This window comes from Hemicordylus capensis, chromosome 1 (assembly GCF_027244095.1).
Source record: "Hemicordylus capensis ecotype Gifberg chromosome 1, rHemCap1.1.pri, whole genome shotgun sequence".
NCBI classification, from domain to species: Eukaryota; Metazoa; Chordata; class Lepidosauria; order Squamata; family Cordylidae; genus Hemicordylus; species Hemicordylus capensis.
The window spans coordinates 110209464-110224703 of record NC_069657.1 but is presented as its reverse complement, the minus strand read 5'-3'; the positions used below and the strand labels follow the sequence as shown (position 1 = coordinate 110224703).

General features: G+C 42.6%; 1 protein-coding gene and 1 long non-coding RNA gene across 4 annotated transcripts in view; one reads left to right on the top strand and one right to left on the bottom strand.

The window, feature by feature from the left end:
* ELP4 (elongator acetyltransferase complex subunit 4) overlaps positions 1–15240 on the bottom strand; it is a 283969-nt gene that overhangs the window by 125639 nt on the left and 143090 nt on the right. The gene's annotated exons all lie outside the window — the stretch shown is intronic.
* The window catches only part of LOC128339339 (uncharacterized), a 36062-nt gene that overhangs the window by 252 nt on the left and 20570 nt on the right, over positions 1–15240 (top strand). The window lies entirely within an intron of this gene.

The following is a 15240-nucleotide window of genomic DNA, read 5'->3' as shown; positions in this document are numbered from 1 at the left end:
CTGAGTCAAGGCTCAAGGTTGACTCAGCCTTCCATCCTTCCGAGGTCGGTAAAATGAGTACCCAAAATGTTGGGGGTAATATGCTAAATCATTGTAAACTGCTTAGAGAGCTCCGGCTATAAAGCGGTATATAAATGTAAGTGCTATTGCTATTGCTATTGCTATTGCTAAATACTGTAAAGAGCCAACTAAAACAGTATGAAGATAGAAGGTCAGCAGGGTAAGGGGCACTTCCCAGTGTATTGCACAGAGTGCCACATGTACGACTATTTGCCCCATGGGCAGAAGTCATGGGTGTGTGCTCGGTGCAAGGAGCTCCTGGCTCTCAGGGAACAAATCCGTTCCCTCAAGACCAAGGTGGCGGATCTGGAGAAGCTCAGGGAGACAGAGAGGCACGTGGATGAGACCTTCAGGGATGTGATAGAGGCATCCCACTCCAGGGCTGGTAGCTCCTCTGCTGCCAGGGAGAATGAAGGTCTTGGGCGAGGAGGACATCGGTCTGAGGAAGAGGGAAATGCTCCTTTAGAAGGGACCCCTTCCATGGATGATGAGCCCATATCCTCTCTCACAGGGGATACTCCTCTGGGGGGTGGGGGCCTCCTTGTAGTTGGTGATTCGATCATTAGGGGGATAGAGAGATGGGTTTGTGACCCGCGTGTTGACCGCACGGTGACTTGCCTGCCTGGTGCGAAGGTTGCGGACATTACACAGCGTCTAGACAGGCTCCTAGGCAGTGCTGGGGAGGAGACAGCTGTCGTGGTGCATGTTGGCACCAACAATGTGGGGAAATGCAGTCGGGAGGTCCTGGAAGCCAAATTTAGGCTGATAGGTAGCATTTTGAAATCCAGGACCCCCAAGGTAGCATTCTCAGAAATGCTACCTGTTCCACACGCAAGTACAGTGAGACAGGCAGAGCTGAGGGGTTTCAATGCGTGGATGAGACAGTGGTGCCGGGAGGAGGGGTTTAGATTTGTTAGGTACTGGGACACATTTTGGGGCAAGCAAGGCCTGTACAAAAGGGATGGGCTGCACTTGAACCAAGATGGAACCCGACTGCTGGTGCTTAAAATCAAAAAGGTTGCAGAGCAGCTTTTAAAATGACACTTGGGGAACAGCCGATGGGAGCTGGGCAGTATCCCGTTTTGCAAAAGCCATCCTTTAAAGTGTGAGGCTGCAAAGAATTCAAATAAAACAGATGGGGACGGAGCAGAACTGCATAAACAGCAGACGGGAGGCTGTGCCAGCAGGTCAAAGAGTCAAAAGAATAGCATACATCAGGGGAGAGATTCAGTGTATAGGTGCTTGTATGCCAATGCCAGAAGCCTCTGAGCCAAGATGGGTGAGCTGGAGTGCTTGGTTGCTAATGCAGAAATAGACATAGTGGGCATAACAGAAACATGGTGGAACAGTGAGAACCGGTGGGACACTGTTATTCCTGGGTATAAACTCTATAGGAAGGACAGGGAGGGGCGCCTTGGAGGAGGGGTAGCACTGTATGTTAGAGAAGGGATAGAATCTAACAAGCTAGAAAACCTAAGTGGACTGGAGTCCTCCACAGAAACCCCGTGGATGACTATACAAGGCCGGAAAGGAATCGTGCTACTGGGGACGTGCTATCGTCCTCTGGATCAAAATGTTGACAGTGACTGGGAGATGCAGGAGGAAATCAGGGAGGCGTCAAAGAGAGGCAGGGATGTAATTATGGGTGATTTCAACTACCCACACATAGACTGGGTAAATTCACATTCAAGTCAGGACAAAGAGGTCAAATTTCTAGATACGCTAAATGACTGTGCCTTAGAACAGTTGGTCATGGAACCAACCAGAGAGAAGGCGACCTTGGATCTAATTCTGAGTGACACCCAGGACCTGGTGCGTGATGTCAGTGTCATCGACCCTTTAGGGAACAGTGACCACAGTGCCATCAAATTCAGCATACATGGGGGAGAGAATCATCAAGGATGTCAAACACAGACATTTTAAATTTCAAAAGAGGAAACTTCTCCAAAATGAGGAGTATGGTGAAAAGAAAGCTGAGGGGGGAAATCAGGAGAGTCACTTCTCTCCAGAGTGCATGGAGTTTACTCAAAACCATAATACTAGAAGCCCAGTTAGATTGTATACCCAAAAGGAGGAAAGGTACCACTAAGTCCAGGAGGATGCCAGCATGGCTAACGGGTACCGTCAAGGAAGCCATAAAAGGGAAGAAGACTTCCTTCCAAAATTGGAAGGCCTGTCCAAACGAAGAGAACAGAAAGGAACACAAACTCTGGCAAAAGAAATGCAAGGTGACAATAAGGGAGGCAAAAAGAGAGTTTGAGGAACATTTCGCCAGAAAGTATCAAGGGGAATAACAAAAACTTCTTTAAGTACATCAAAAGCAGGAAACCTGCCAGGGAGGCGGTTGGGCCATTAGACAATGAGGGAGTGAAAGGGATTATTAAGGAGGATATGGAGGTTGCAGAGAAGCTGAATGAGTTCTTTGCGTCTGTCTTCACGGCAGAGGATACTGAGCATATACCTGTTCCTGAACCAGGCTTTTTAGGGATGGAGGCTAGAGAGCTGAGTCTGATAGCAGTAATAAGGGATGATGTTCTAAACTGTCTGGAAAAACGGAAAGCTAACAAATCACCAGGGCCGGATGGCATCCATCCAAGAGTCCTCAAAGAACTCAAATGTGAAATTGCCGACCTCCTTGCTAAAATATTTAACTTATCCCTGAAATCGGGCTCTGTACCAGAGGACTGGAGAGTAGCAAATGTAACACCGTTTTTCAAAAAGGGATCCAGGGGCGATCCGGGAAATTACAGGCCGGTTAGCCTAACGTCCGTTCCGGGCAAATTGATGGAAAGCATCCTCAAGGATAAAATTGTAAAGCACACAGAAGAACAGGCCCTGCTGGGAGTGAGCCAGCATGGCTTCCACAAAGGTAAATCTTGCCTCACCAACCTTTTGGACTTCTTTGAGAGTGTCAACAAGTATGTGGATAAAGGTGATCCAGTTGACATAGTCTACCTGGACTTCCAAAAAGCTTTTGACAAAGTTCCTCATCAAAGACTCCTGAGGAAACTTAGCTGTCATGGGATAAAGGGACAAGTACATGTGTAGATTGCTAACTGGTTGAAAGACAGGAAACAGAGGGTAGGTATCAATGGAGAGTTTTCACAATGGAGGGAAGTAAGAAGTGGGGTCCCCCAGGGATCTGTACTGGGACCAGTGCTTTTTAATTTATTCATAAATGATCAAGAATCAGGGGTAAGCAGCGATGTGGCCAAATTTGCAGATGATACCAAAGTCTTCTGGGTAGTGAAATCCAAAACGGATTGTGAGCAGCTCCAAAAGGATCTCTCCAAACTGGGGGAGTGGGCGACAAAATGGCAAATGCGGTTCAATGTTAGCAGGTGTAAAGTGATGCACATTGGGACGAAAAACCCCAACTTCAAGTATAAGCTGATGGGATCCGAACTGTCGGTGACGGACCAGGAGAGGGATCTTGGGGTTGTGGTTGACAGCTCGTTGAAAGTGTCGACTCAATGTGCGGCAGCTGTGAAAAAGGCAAATTCCATGCTAGGGATCATTAGAAAGGGGATTGAAAATAAAATGGCTAACATTATAATGCCCTTATACAAAACTATGGTGCGACCACACTTGGAGTACTGCGTACAATTCTGGTCACCACATCTTAAAAAGGACATTGTTGAACTGGAGAAGGTACAGAAGAGGGCAACCAAGATGATCAGGGGCCTAGAGCACCTTTCTTATGAGGCAAGACTAGAACACCTGGGGCTTTTTAGTTTGTAAAAAAGACGACTGCGGGGAGACATGATAGAGGTCTATAAAATCATGCATGGCGTGGAGTAAGTGGAGAGAGAGAGATTCTTTTCCCTCTCACACAACACTAGAACCAGGGGTCACTCCATGAAATTGATTGCCAGGAGGTCGAGGACAAACAAACGGAAGTACTTTTTCACACAATGCGTGATCCACTTGTGGAACTCTCTGCCACAGGATGTGGTGACAGCCAACAAGCTGGATGGCTTTAAGAGGGGTTTGGATGACTTCATGGAGGAGAGGTCTATCAATGGCTACTAGTCGGAGGGCTGTGGGCCACCTCCAGCCTCGGGGGTGGGGTGCCTCTGAGTACCAGTTGCAGGGGAGTAATGGCAGGAGAGAGGGCACGCCCTCAACTCCTGCCTGAGGCTTCCAGCGGCATCTGGTGGGCCACTGTGAGAAACAGGATGCTGGACTAGATGGGCCTTAGGCCTGATCCAGCAGGTCTGTTCTTATGTTCTTAAATGGAAGATTAGATTAGAAAATAAAATCACCAGGCTTAGATCAGATGCTAGTAAATTGAAAGATATTAAAGACAAGAAGCTGAAGAATGAAAACACCAAACAATATCTGATCCAAAAATACCATCTAGATTCAAGGAAAATTAGAGAAGTCCTGGAAATAATAAAGCAGCAAATTATTATTATTTTCATTATTTTACACAGTCAGACAGGTGTTATTGACTGGTTTGTTTCATCCAGACATCTAGTCCTTCCCAAGGACCTGGGACGCCAGAATTTTATTGTCAATGTTGTTGCTGTTGTTATAGATATCGTCGCAGAATATAGGCTGTTCCCAGTAAAGCTGCTTTTTGTAATTGGCTGATGGTGATTTCTGTGGCCCTTATGGTGTTGAGGTGCTCTTCAAGGTCTTTTGGAACTGCACCCAGGGGGCCAATTACCACTGGGATTATTTGGGTCTTTTTCTGCCACAATTTCAATTTGTAGATCTTTGTATTTGGTGATTTTTTCTATTTCTTTTTCTTCTATTCTGCTATCCCCTGGTATTGCTATGTTGATTATTTTGACTTGTTTTAATTCCTTCCCGACTCTAGTTATATCTGGTGTATTGTGTGGCAGATGTTTGTCTATTTGTAATCAAAAGTCCCATAATATTTTTACATCTTCATTTTCTACAACTTTTTCAATTGTATGGTCCCACCAATTCTTGGCTACAGGTAGCTTGTATTTTTTGCAGATGTTCCAGTGTATCATCCCTGCTACTTTGTCATGCCTTTGTTTGTAGTCAGTCTGTGCGATCTTTTTACAACAGCTGATTAGGTGGTCCACAGTTTCATCTGCTTCTTTACAAAGGTGGCACTTGCTGTTTGTTGTTGACTTTTCGACTTTTGCTCTTATTGCATTTGTTCTTAGTGCCTGTTCTTGTGCAGCCTGTATTAAACCCTCTGTTTCTTTCTTCAAGTTGCCATTCTTAACCATTGCCAGGTCTTGGTGATGTCTGATTTTCCACTTATATTGTGCAAATATTGACCATGATTACGGACCATTTCCCGTAAGACCAGGAAAATCATGACCATCAATCATGCTCTGCACCCCCGAAGTGATTTAGATAGGCTATACCTCCCTCGCAGCTCAGGTGGAAGAGGAATGCTGCAAGAGGCCTGGAAGAATATATCAAGGACAGTGAAGAAGATGCACTTCAAATGGTCAAGAACGAGAAACTATTCAACACCAATGAAACAAAGCAGGCCTACAAGAAAGAACAAGTCAAGAACCAAGCAGAAAAATGGAAAAATAAGCCACTGCATGGTCAATCTTTGCACAATATACCTGGAAAATCAAACATCTCCAAGACCTGGCAGTGGCTTAAGAATGGCACTTGAAGAGAGAAAGAGAGGGTTTAATACGAGCTGCATAAGAACAGGCACTAAGAACAAAGGCAATGAGAGGAAAAGTAGAAAAGTCAATAACAAACAGCAAGTGCCACCTTTGTAAAGAAGCAGATGAAACAGTGGACCACCCAATCAGCTGTTTTAAAAAGATCGCACAGACTGACTACAAACAAAGGCATGACAAGGTAGCAGCAATGATACACTGGAACATCTGCAAAAAATACATGCTACCAGTAGCCAAAAATTGGTGGCACCATAACTATGAAAAAGTTGTAGAAAATGAAGATGGACAAATATTATGGGACTTTTGATTACAAATACACAAACATCTGCCACACAATACACCAGATATAACTGTAGTCACGAAGAAAGAAAAACAAGTTACAATAATCGATACAGCAATACCAGGTGATAGCAGAATAAAGAAAAAGAAATAGAAAAAATAACAAAATACAAAGATCTACAAATCAGAATTGAAATGCTGTGGGAGAAGAAGACCAAAATAATCCCAATAGTAATTGGCACCCTAGGAGCAATTTCAAAACACCTTGAAGAGCACCTCAGCACTATAGGGGTCACAGAAATCACCATCAGTCAATTACAAAAAGCAACTTTACTGGGAACAGCCTATATTCTGTGACGATATCTATAATAATAACAGCAACAGCACTGAGCCATCCCAGGTCCTTGGGAAGGACTCGATGTCTGGATAAAACAAACCAGTCAATAACACCTGTGTAAACAAGAAATAACAATAATAAATAATAATAAACATGGAACTGTATTTTAGTTCAAACTGAAAGCTAAGCTTTCACTGTCATCTTGCATGTAAGAATGAAATGAAGAGCCCATGGCTTTCTGAGGTTTGTTCTCATAATAGGAAACCATGGTTTTCTGTTATGTTTCAACCAGTTCTATGCTAAAGTAACCCACATATCTACTGCCCACGAGCCAGCTATGTTCAGGCAAGAACATATTACAAATGGGCCATTTACTCCCTTTATTGGCAGAGCCAACTATTGTCCCTTTGTCACATTCCAAGCTTTATAAATGCCTCCAACTTTCAATCTTGTTCTGCAGTCATGGAATGTTACAACCATTATTCTGTGTTATTCCAGATAGGGCTGCTTGCCCTTAATTTGGAGAAGCAAGACTGATGGTGTGTTTCACATTAAGACTTTCAGTTCGCAAATATAAATTTCAATTAATGTTGATACCATAGTTTTCAAATTCAATGCCTTGATAGTGTAGTATTCCTAACGTTTCTACACATCATCAATATTCAGAAGGAGAAAAAAAGGAACTGCATTTCACATATTATAGTCAAAGCAATGATAGTTTAAAACTAATAATTCAAAACTTTGGATAAGATGTACTGTCAGTATTTAAAAACCATTTATTTATTCAAAATTTCTGAAAGAATGTATTTCATTTTTGACAGGCAGTCTTTTACAATACAATACAATCAAACCTTTCATATTTTGAGCCTTTTTCCTGGAAGGCTCATGCCAAAATGATTTAGTTTGATTTTCTTTAACAATGGTAGGTTGGCTTGACAGCGTCTGACAAAACAATTCAGTGAAGTACACCATACCAGGTAAAAAGAACCTGAACTGGCTAGTAGATGAAATAATGCAGAATGGAAAATGCAGTTATGACAGAATTAATCTGTAGAGACTTCTATTGCTTAAGAAAGTTTACACTTAATTTCTGTTTAAATAGATTTCAGAGCCATATCATTCCTACATGTCTTTATCTGCAATCAATGAAAAGATCTTGACAACAGTGTGAGTGTGTGCGTGTGTTTAAGCAAGATGATTATGACTTGGACCATTACATACATTCATTGCAGTTTATTGACATCTTTTAGTTTGGAACTTTTATTAGAAGTATGTTGACTGAATCCAATTTAAACTAATAGGAGTATCTCACAACTAAATGTCTTTTGGCTTGGACCCTTAATCCTTTTTCAAGTCAAAGAAATGGTTTCTTTGATCTGGTGTCTTCCAGCCCTTGAGCTGAAGTGGAAACTCAGGATGTCATGTTCATATAAGGATGTGTTTCTTGTTATAGAACAAGGAAACATCCAATGTGGCCTTTATGTTTCAGGTGAGCCTCAAAGCTCTTTCATTTCCTACAGGCAAAAGCAGCAGCAAGATGTTACACACTAAATGTTAACACCTTCAGAGCTATCCACACTTTTTTTTTTTTAGTCCTCAAATATATGGGTCTCCCTATTTAGCATGAAGCCCAGACCCCTTTTCTTTCTGTAGTTGTTTCTTAACTGTACAGTCTATAATACTTTTCTCCCTGCAGAGGTTTTATGACTGGCTTACCAGGATTTCCACCATTCTCATAGTGCTAAATTATGTACCTGTGAAAAGCAAGTCCATCTGCCAGAAGGCTTTATCAGACCAGGGAATTGAGACCCCCTGCCACACACAACGTGCCTGGAGCTTCTGCTACAAAATGGGAGCTTGGGGGCACTTGAGACAGACCAAGTCCCGTCCCCCCCACCTTTGAATGATGTTACAGTTCCCAAGAAATTAAAAATAAAGCAGAACCACCCTTTGCATGCTGGTGTGTGTATTTTGGAGAGTTCCCAAGCCATCCCTGACCACACAAGTGCTACCGTATTTCTTTATAAGAAATGCCATTACACTGAATTCAGAAATCTGTAACCCAACTGCTAAAGTTCCAGACACAAAAATGATTTTGCAAAATGGCTTTTATTGCAAGAAAGGAGAATTATAACTCGGGGAAAAAATAAACCAAATAAAGCTTTGGAAATACCACCAGAAAACGGACAGTTTTACAATAAAGTTATCTTAATAAGGCAAAATCCCAGTCTGAGGTACAGAGAAAGTCCAGTGATGCTTTAAGACTGCCTTCAATAGAACTTGAGCACTTAACTTTTTCTGTGTTGCACTTAGGGACTCATTCAGCACATCTTGTAGGCAGTGATGTGCAAGTTTTTATTTTTGTTAAGATCTACCAAACCAGGAAGTTGGTTCACAACTTTAATTAAATATTTTCTAGAAATATTATAACTGAAACAGTACTAACAGTATGCTCAGTATACATATACACAAACACACACCACAGTATAATCTAAACTTTACTTAAATCAGTTACAAAAACTTTATTGAAAGGCACTGACATAGAGAAAACAATCATTTTTCAGGAAAATATGCAATATAATCAGAGTATATCTTCTGAGAGGAGTTGTTCCAGGAAAAGAGGTGAGAAAAATATATCTTTGTGCTTGTGTGTGCACATACAGTTTGTACAGCAGTTTGTCAGTGAATCTGGCACCCTCACCAGAGGGGATCAGGAAGTTACAATGAAATCAGAGAGGCTGCTATTTCAGCCCCACGCTGGCACATAATTACTGAAGCCCTATTAACACCCATGCTAACTTGGCAAAGAGGCACCTTTTAATGTGGTGATTCTCTTCATTTAGCGGGGGGGGGGGCAGAGTAAATGGCCCTATCCACCCCCAGCACTATACCTCCAGAGACTGTTCCTGGTGTCTGTCTTATGTTTCTTTTAGATTGTGAGCCCTTCAGGGACAGGGATCCATCTTTCTTATCTATCTATCTATCTATCTGTGCAAACCACCCTGAGCCATTTTTTGAAGGGCGGTATAGAAATTGAATAAATGATAATGATGATATATGTTCATGTAACGAGTGCATGGTGTACACAGGTACAGATCTGTACTCATGTACATTTATTCATACATCATGTTGAATGCAGGTTACAGTAGTACACTTTCTATCTGTGCCATGCATTTGAGGGACCTGTACCCTTTAAAATGAACACAGGTATAGCCATTCAAAAATACGTATGTGTACAGACACCTGTCAACATAAATGTCTAAATAGGGCTTGAGTGGGTAGTAGTGCCCAGTATGGGCTGCTGATACCATAGCCAATGCTGGGATTTGCTACACACTCAACAACCAGGAAACTGCTTAGGTCTGAAGCAGCATCCCCTTTATCTCCAGAGCAATCTCCTGACACCTCCAACAAGGTTTTGGGTCTCCCTTTCCCATGCAGCAGCTGAAGCAATTAGTAAACCAATGCATGAGTCACTACTGACTCAGTATAAGGAAAGATAACCTAATCATGTAGAATGATGACAAATTTGCATTTATGATACCAACAAACTTAGCTGTTTTAGCCTAATTAAAAGGAAAAAGACACTGTCATACTGCAAAGAGATCCATCCATCAAAGAGAGAAGCATGTGCACTGCTTCAATGCACCCTACAGCCTGCCTGTGCTGTAGTGGGTCTGTGCCCACTAAGCAGTGCATCAACACAGTTGTAATGCCACTCTCATTGTGAATAAAGGGAGTCACACGGCAACTGCGGCACAATGCTTAGTAGGCATGAAGCAGCCTCATCTCAGCAAGCAGTATAAGTGGGCTGTAAAATGCATTTCAGCAGCACAGCACACACACCTCTCTCTTAGATGGATGGAACTCTGTACAGTATGCCAGTCAGCCATAATAGTAACCAATGGGATCAGTGAAAAGTGGCAGAGGTCTGATTTAGTATTAGGGATTACAAGCACTGGTCACCTTGTTACATGAAAAGAGCTGTAGGTTCTTAAGGAATGGGAAAGTAGCAGGGCGTAATGAGGCTGGAGTGGGCCCTAAGACAAAAGTGAAGATGAGCCCATGTCCCCACACCCAACTTCTTCTCCACCCCTCTATGTCTGCTGTAGTGTAAGGACTTGGTGAAAAACAAAACATTCTCAGCACACCCTTTTTCTCACTCCTATGCAAATAATATCACACACTTCCCATGCGTTCAGACACTGATACACACACACACACACACACACACACACACACACACACACACACACACACACACTCTCTCTCTCTCTCTCCTCTGGCTCAGAAATATCTTTATAAATATATATACCAGCTACCTACATATATACCTCCTGGAGAAGGCTTGTCTTTTTTGAAGCCAAAATAAGCGATCAAGAGCCAACAGTGTGCCATTGAGTCTGGAAGGTTGGTGGAGGAGAGTGAAGAGTGAGCTGTCTCCCAGACAGTGGGCCTCCCTCACTCAGGGGCCCAGATACATTTGTTCCCCCCTTGTTCAATTATAGCTGCACCCCTGGAAAGTATGACATATGAAATAACTACCTTTTACAAAAAGAAATCCACTTAATTGCAGCATTCACATAGTTGCACACAAAAGGTGTGATCCATAAAACAAATGTATCACAGAAACATGACACTAGCACAAGCAGTCCCCAGATATGCAGTTCAAATCACAACATGCCAAAGACCCAGATTCATAAATCATAGCCAGTGTCAAGATGACAAATGACCGAAGAGTGATCCTGTAAGAGGTGGACCAAACGCCAGTCCAGCATGGGCCAGAAATACCAATCATTCCTGGGGCTGACTCTTGTGGCTAGTGATTGGGAGGGATCCAGATCCTTTGCATAGTGCAGCACAACCAGTGAAAGTTCCTTCCATCATGAACTGGAGAGGTGCACTCATGCAAGAAGCCCTTGCATGAGCAGAACTCACCTTCTTGTGAATGGAAGAAGCCAGCAATGCTGCATGCATGTAAAGTATGGATACTGCTCAATGATTCCTTGTGTCCTTGACCCTCTATAGTAGCTGTATTTGGTTCCCTCCCATCTCTGTGTACAAAGCATCACAGGTTTACAGCTTCTGGGTAGAATATAATGTGTGCAGACTGGTGACTGCAGGACTCTTGTACAGTTGTTCCTGAAAATGGTTCAAGTGAGAATCCACTTGCCCTCCTGTGGGCACCAGGGTCTTGACACAAGCTCCTACAGGCTACAAGCTAGTAGCGGAGACTGCTCCAAACTCAGAACTTTTCAGGATGTATGATAATTGAGGAAGGACCACCTTTACAATAAAAATGACATTTCAAGGCAAAGATCAGCTAACCTCAGTTCACCATGCGTGCAACGTAATGCATAGTTTGGCCTGTAATTTGTCCAGTTTTCTTCAGTCTGATGGTAGGCCCACTTCCTTGGCATGGGAAGACAATGTCTACATCCCTTCTTTTCATGTGTTAACTTCTTGCATGCTTGAGTTGTTGGGGAAATGAATCAAATAGAGAGAAATTTAACTTAAGCATGAAGCCTGTGTGTATGAACGTGTGTGAGAAAAAGAGTTCCTGACTTTTTAAAATTTCAGGGGAGCCTAGAGGCCATGAGGAACCTTTGAAACCCAGCAGAAACAAAAGGGGGTGGGGAAAGGATATAGCACCAATATACGTTAAAAGGGGGGGGGGCAAAGGAGGGTGAAATCAAGGTGCTACAACACTGATGTATTAGATTACTTCAATAATAATGTCTGTCATATGTTGAGTTTTCACTATTCTTCAGAGGAAATTATATCCTCTGGTATTTTTCTCAGGATATTCCAAACCTCAGTAGGATTAATTGGTTCAGGTTGATTGCAGATAAAGCATTTTTGTTGGTGTAAAAAAATAAACCAGTTTTTAGCACCTTATGTTTGACCATTCTTTTAAAAAGCCCTAAAAGCCTCCCTGGAAGAGCAGTCCTCCTAATAAAGCATGATGAGGCACTCACCTCAGGTGGTGGATTATTGGGGGTGGCAACTGTCATCTTCTGACTGCCAGCTGCCTCGCCATCCTCACTCTCATCACCACCCTCCTTCTTGCCACTGTCCTTGCCATGTTATGCTGCACATCTTGGTGTGGCATATTGAAATGAGAACGATGAAGCGGAAGAGGATGGAAGTGGCCCTAGATCATCTGCTGGGGAGATGCTCTAGGCTACTATTTTCATGTTCTTTACACTTCCTCCTTCAGTCATTCTCCTTTGAATATGGCACACTACAATGAAGAGGAAGGATAGTTGGAGCTGCTTGTGCTGCACAGGGGCTGAGAGTGGGCATGTATGTGGCAAGAACAGTGGTTCTGGCAGAGGAGGGCATCAGATAGGGTGTGGTAGGATCTGGCACCCCATTTCAGGTGGCCAAAGATCTTGAGATCCTGCTGCTCCCAGGACCTCACACTGTATATTGTTTTATCTTGTGATGCAGTGTGAAGTGATGCCCTACATCAGTCTTTGGACATAGCAAGGCAGGGACTCCTTCTCAAGCCTATCTGGAAAAGCATTGTTGTTAACTATTACAATAAGCTACAGAAGCCTAGGCAGCGGTTATACCAATGATTGATACATTCTGTTATGGATAATGAATATACCTTTAGGATTCAATAGATGAAGATCAAATTTGCTGCATGGTATATGATTGCATGGTATATGATTGGTGCTCCACCCCAGGTAACCCTGTTTTTATACCTGTGCTAAAAGTGAGGTAGGAAGATGCGTGTGTGCCTCCTACCTCATGTGAGTGCTTGTGAGTGCTTGGGCTGCCGGCAGCCATCTAGATAATAGAGCTGGGGGTGGGGGGAGCGACCCAGCAGCTGGAATTTCCCCAATGGACTGTGCTGCTTGTGTGGTGCATTGTGGAATTCCTGGCAGTCAGGCTTCCTTCCCCTGCCTCTGGATCATCACACTGCTCATGTGGGCATGTGGGTGGCAGAGCCCTGTTTGGGCACAGGATCATGTGGGGGAAGGCAGGCAGACTTCTGCCTTCCCCCCAGTCCTCCCGAGCCCCCATGGTCATGTGAATTACCTTCCTATTTCTTGAAGTAGATTAACATTGATAAACATACATTTAAAAAGGAGTTAAGTGTACACCTTTCCTAAATGCCTTTCTTTTCACCTTTCCTAGTGACACCTCAGGGAATACCCAACACTGTTCTTTAATAATAGGCATTTTATAGAATGAACACCACAGCTCATTATTCTTATACTATTGGGTTCTCAAAATATATGTTATTTACTGCACAACTGCATGTGTGCAGTGCTACTTCCATTGGAAACAACTGAAGTAGTGCAATGCAAGTGGTCTCTGTGCTGTTTGGGGTAGTTGTACAAGTGCACTCTGGCACAACACTGCTGGAGCTACTTTTTATATGTGCAGCAGCCCCAGCAGGTTAGAAATGCCATTGTTGCATTACACAGCATGTTGGCCAGGATATTTCACATTAACCCCTTTGAGAAACATATTTTTAGTGAAAAGGAAAACAAGAAAGTATTTTTTAAAAAGTAATATATCTAAAACTGCTTACTCATAAGGATAGAACACTACAGAAAATATCTCATACATACTGATATAGAGATTGATAATTGACAGCTTGGAGTAATTCAAGCACAAAAGTCAAAGCAGAAGATCTTTGGGAAACATGTTGTTCCCCACATTCCAGAGACTTAGCATGAATTTACCAGTTAAAATGTCATATAGTACAATCTCTATATAGTTAATGCTTGGAAACAGGAAACCCTTTTCAGACAATCTTTGAGTGTATGCATACTGGTCTCACCCTGATCTACACACATTCAGTTGAAGGTCAGAATAGCAACTCTGTCTGTGTGTGTGTGTGTGTGTGAAACTGGAGGCACTAACCTCTGCTCTAACCATTAGTTGAACACATACATTTACTCAGTTCAAATCTGGACTACATATTTTGTTTCCCCCCTCAAGTAGCATTCTTTCAGAAAAGAGCGCTTTGCTTTACACATGAAAATGTGAACGTTCACTACTGTTGCACTCTTGTCTGTCCATACTATGAATTATAGAGCAGCCCCTTACCAAATATTGCTTTTATATTGTACAGCATACATACATTAGTTTTTTCCTAATTATGTTTTATTAATATTGTATTCTGCCTTTAAAAAAGGAGGGAAAAGGAAGATATAAAGACACTAAAGAGGTAAAATACATCAACAGTCCTCATGTTATTTTTAATGGTGCAGTTGAAGGAACTATCCAGAGGGGCAAGTACTGCACTGAACAGCATATGACAGCATACATTATTTATAATGTGCTTATACCCTCTTTCTACCAAATAGGCACTCAAGGCAGCATACAGTAAAAATTTAAAATAAGTCCAATCACAAGGTAGAATGATGAGATCCTCAAAGTTTCTAATATAGCCATGGCTTTTATTAGTTCCACTATAAACTGGAAAATTAATAAATACAAACCTCTGGAACACAGGAAACTGCCATATACTGAGTCAGTCTATCTAGCTCAGTATTGTCTTCACAGACTGGCAGTGGCTTCTCCAAGGTTGCAGGCAGGAATCTCTCTAACCCCTATCTTGGAGAAGTCAGGGAGGGAACTTGAAACCTTCTGCTCTTCCCAGAGCAGCTTCATCCCCTGAGGGGAATATCTTGCAGTGCTCACACATCAAGTCTCCCATTCATATGCAACCAGGGAAGACCCTGCTTAGCTATGGGGACAAGTCATGCTTGCTACCACAAGACCAGCTCTCCTCTCTGCTTTATAGACCACCAAGGTAAATCATGTAGGGCAGACACAATATCATCACACTTGCCTAAACCATTCAGTAACCATGTTTTTGAAGCCTGATCAGACAGCAATCCATATGAAAGCACCAATGGAAGATGAAAAATTATGAAGGATTATAAAAAATGAGTCTTCTAGTCACCAGGA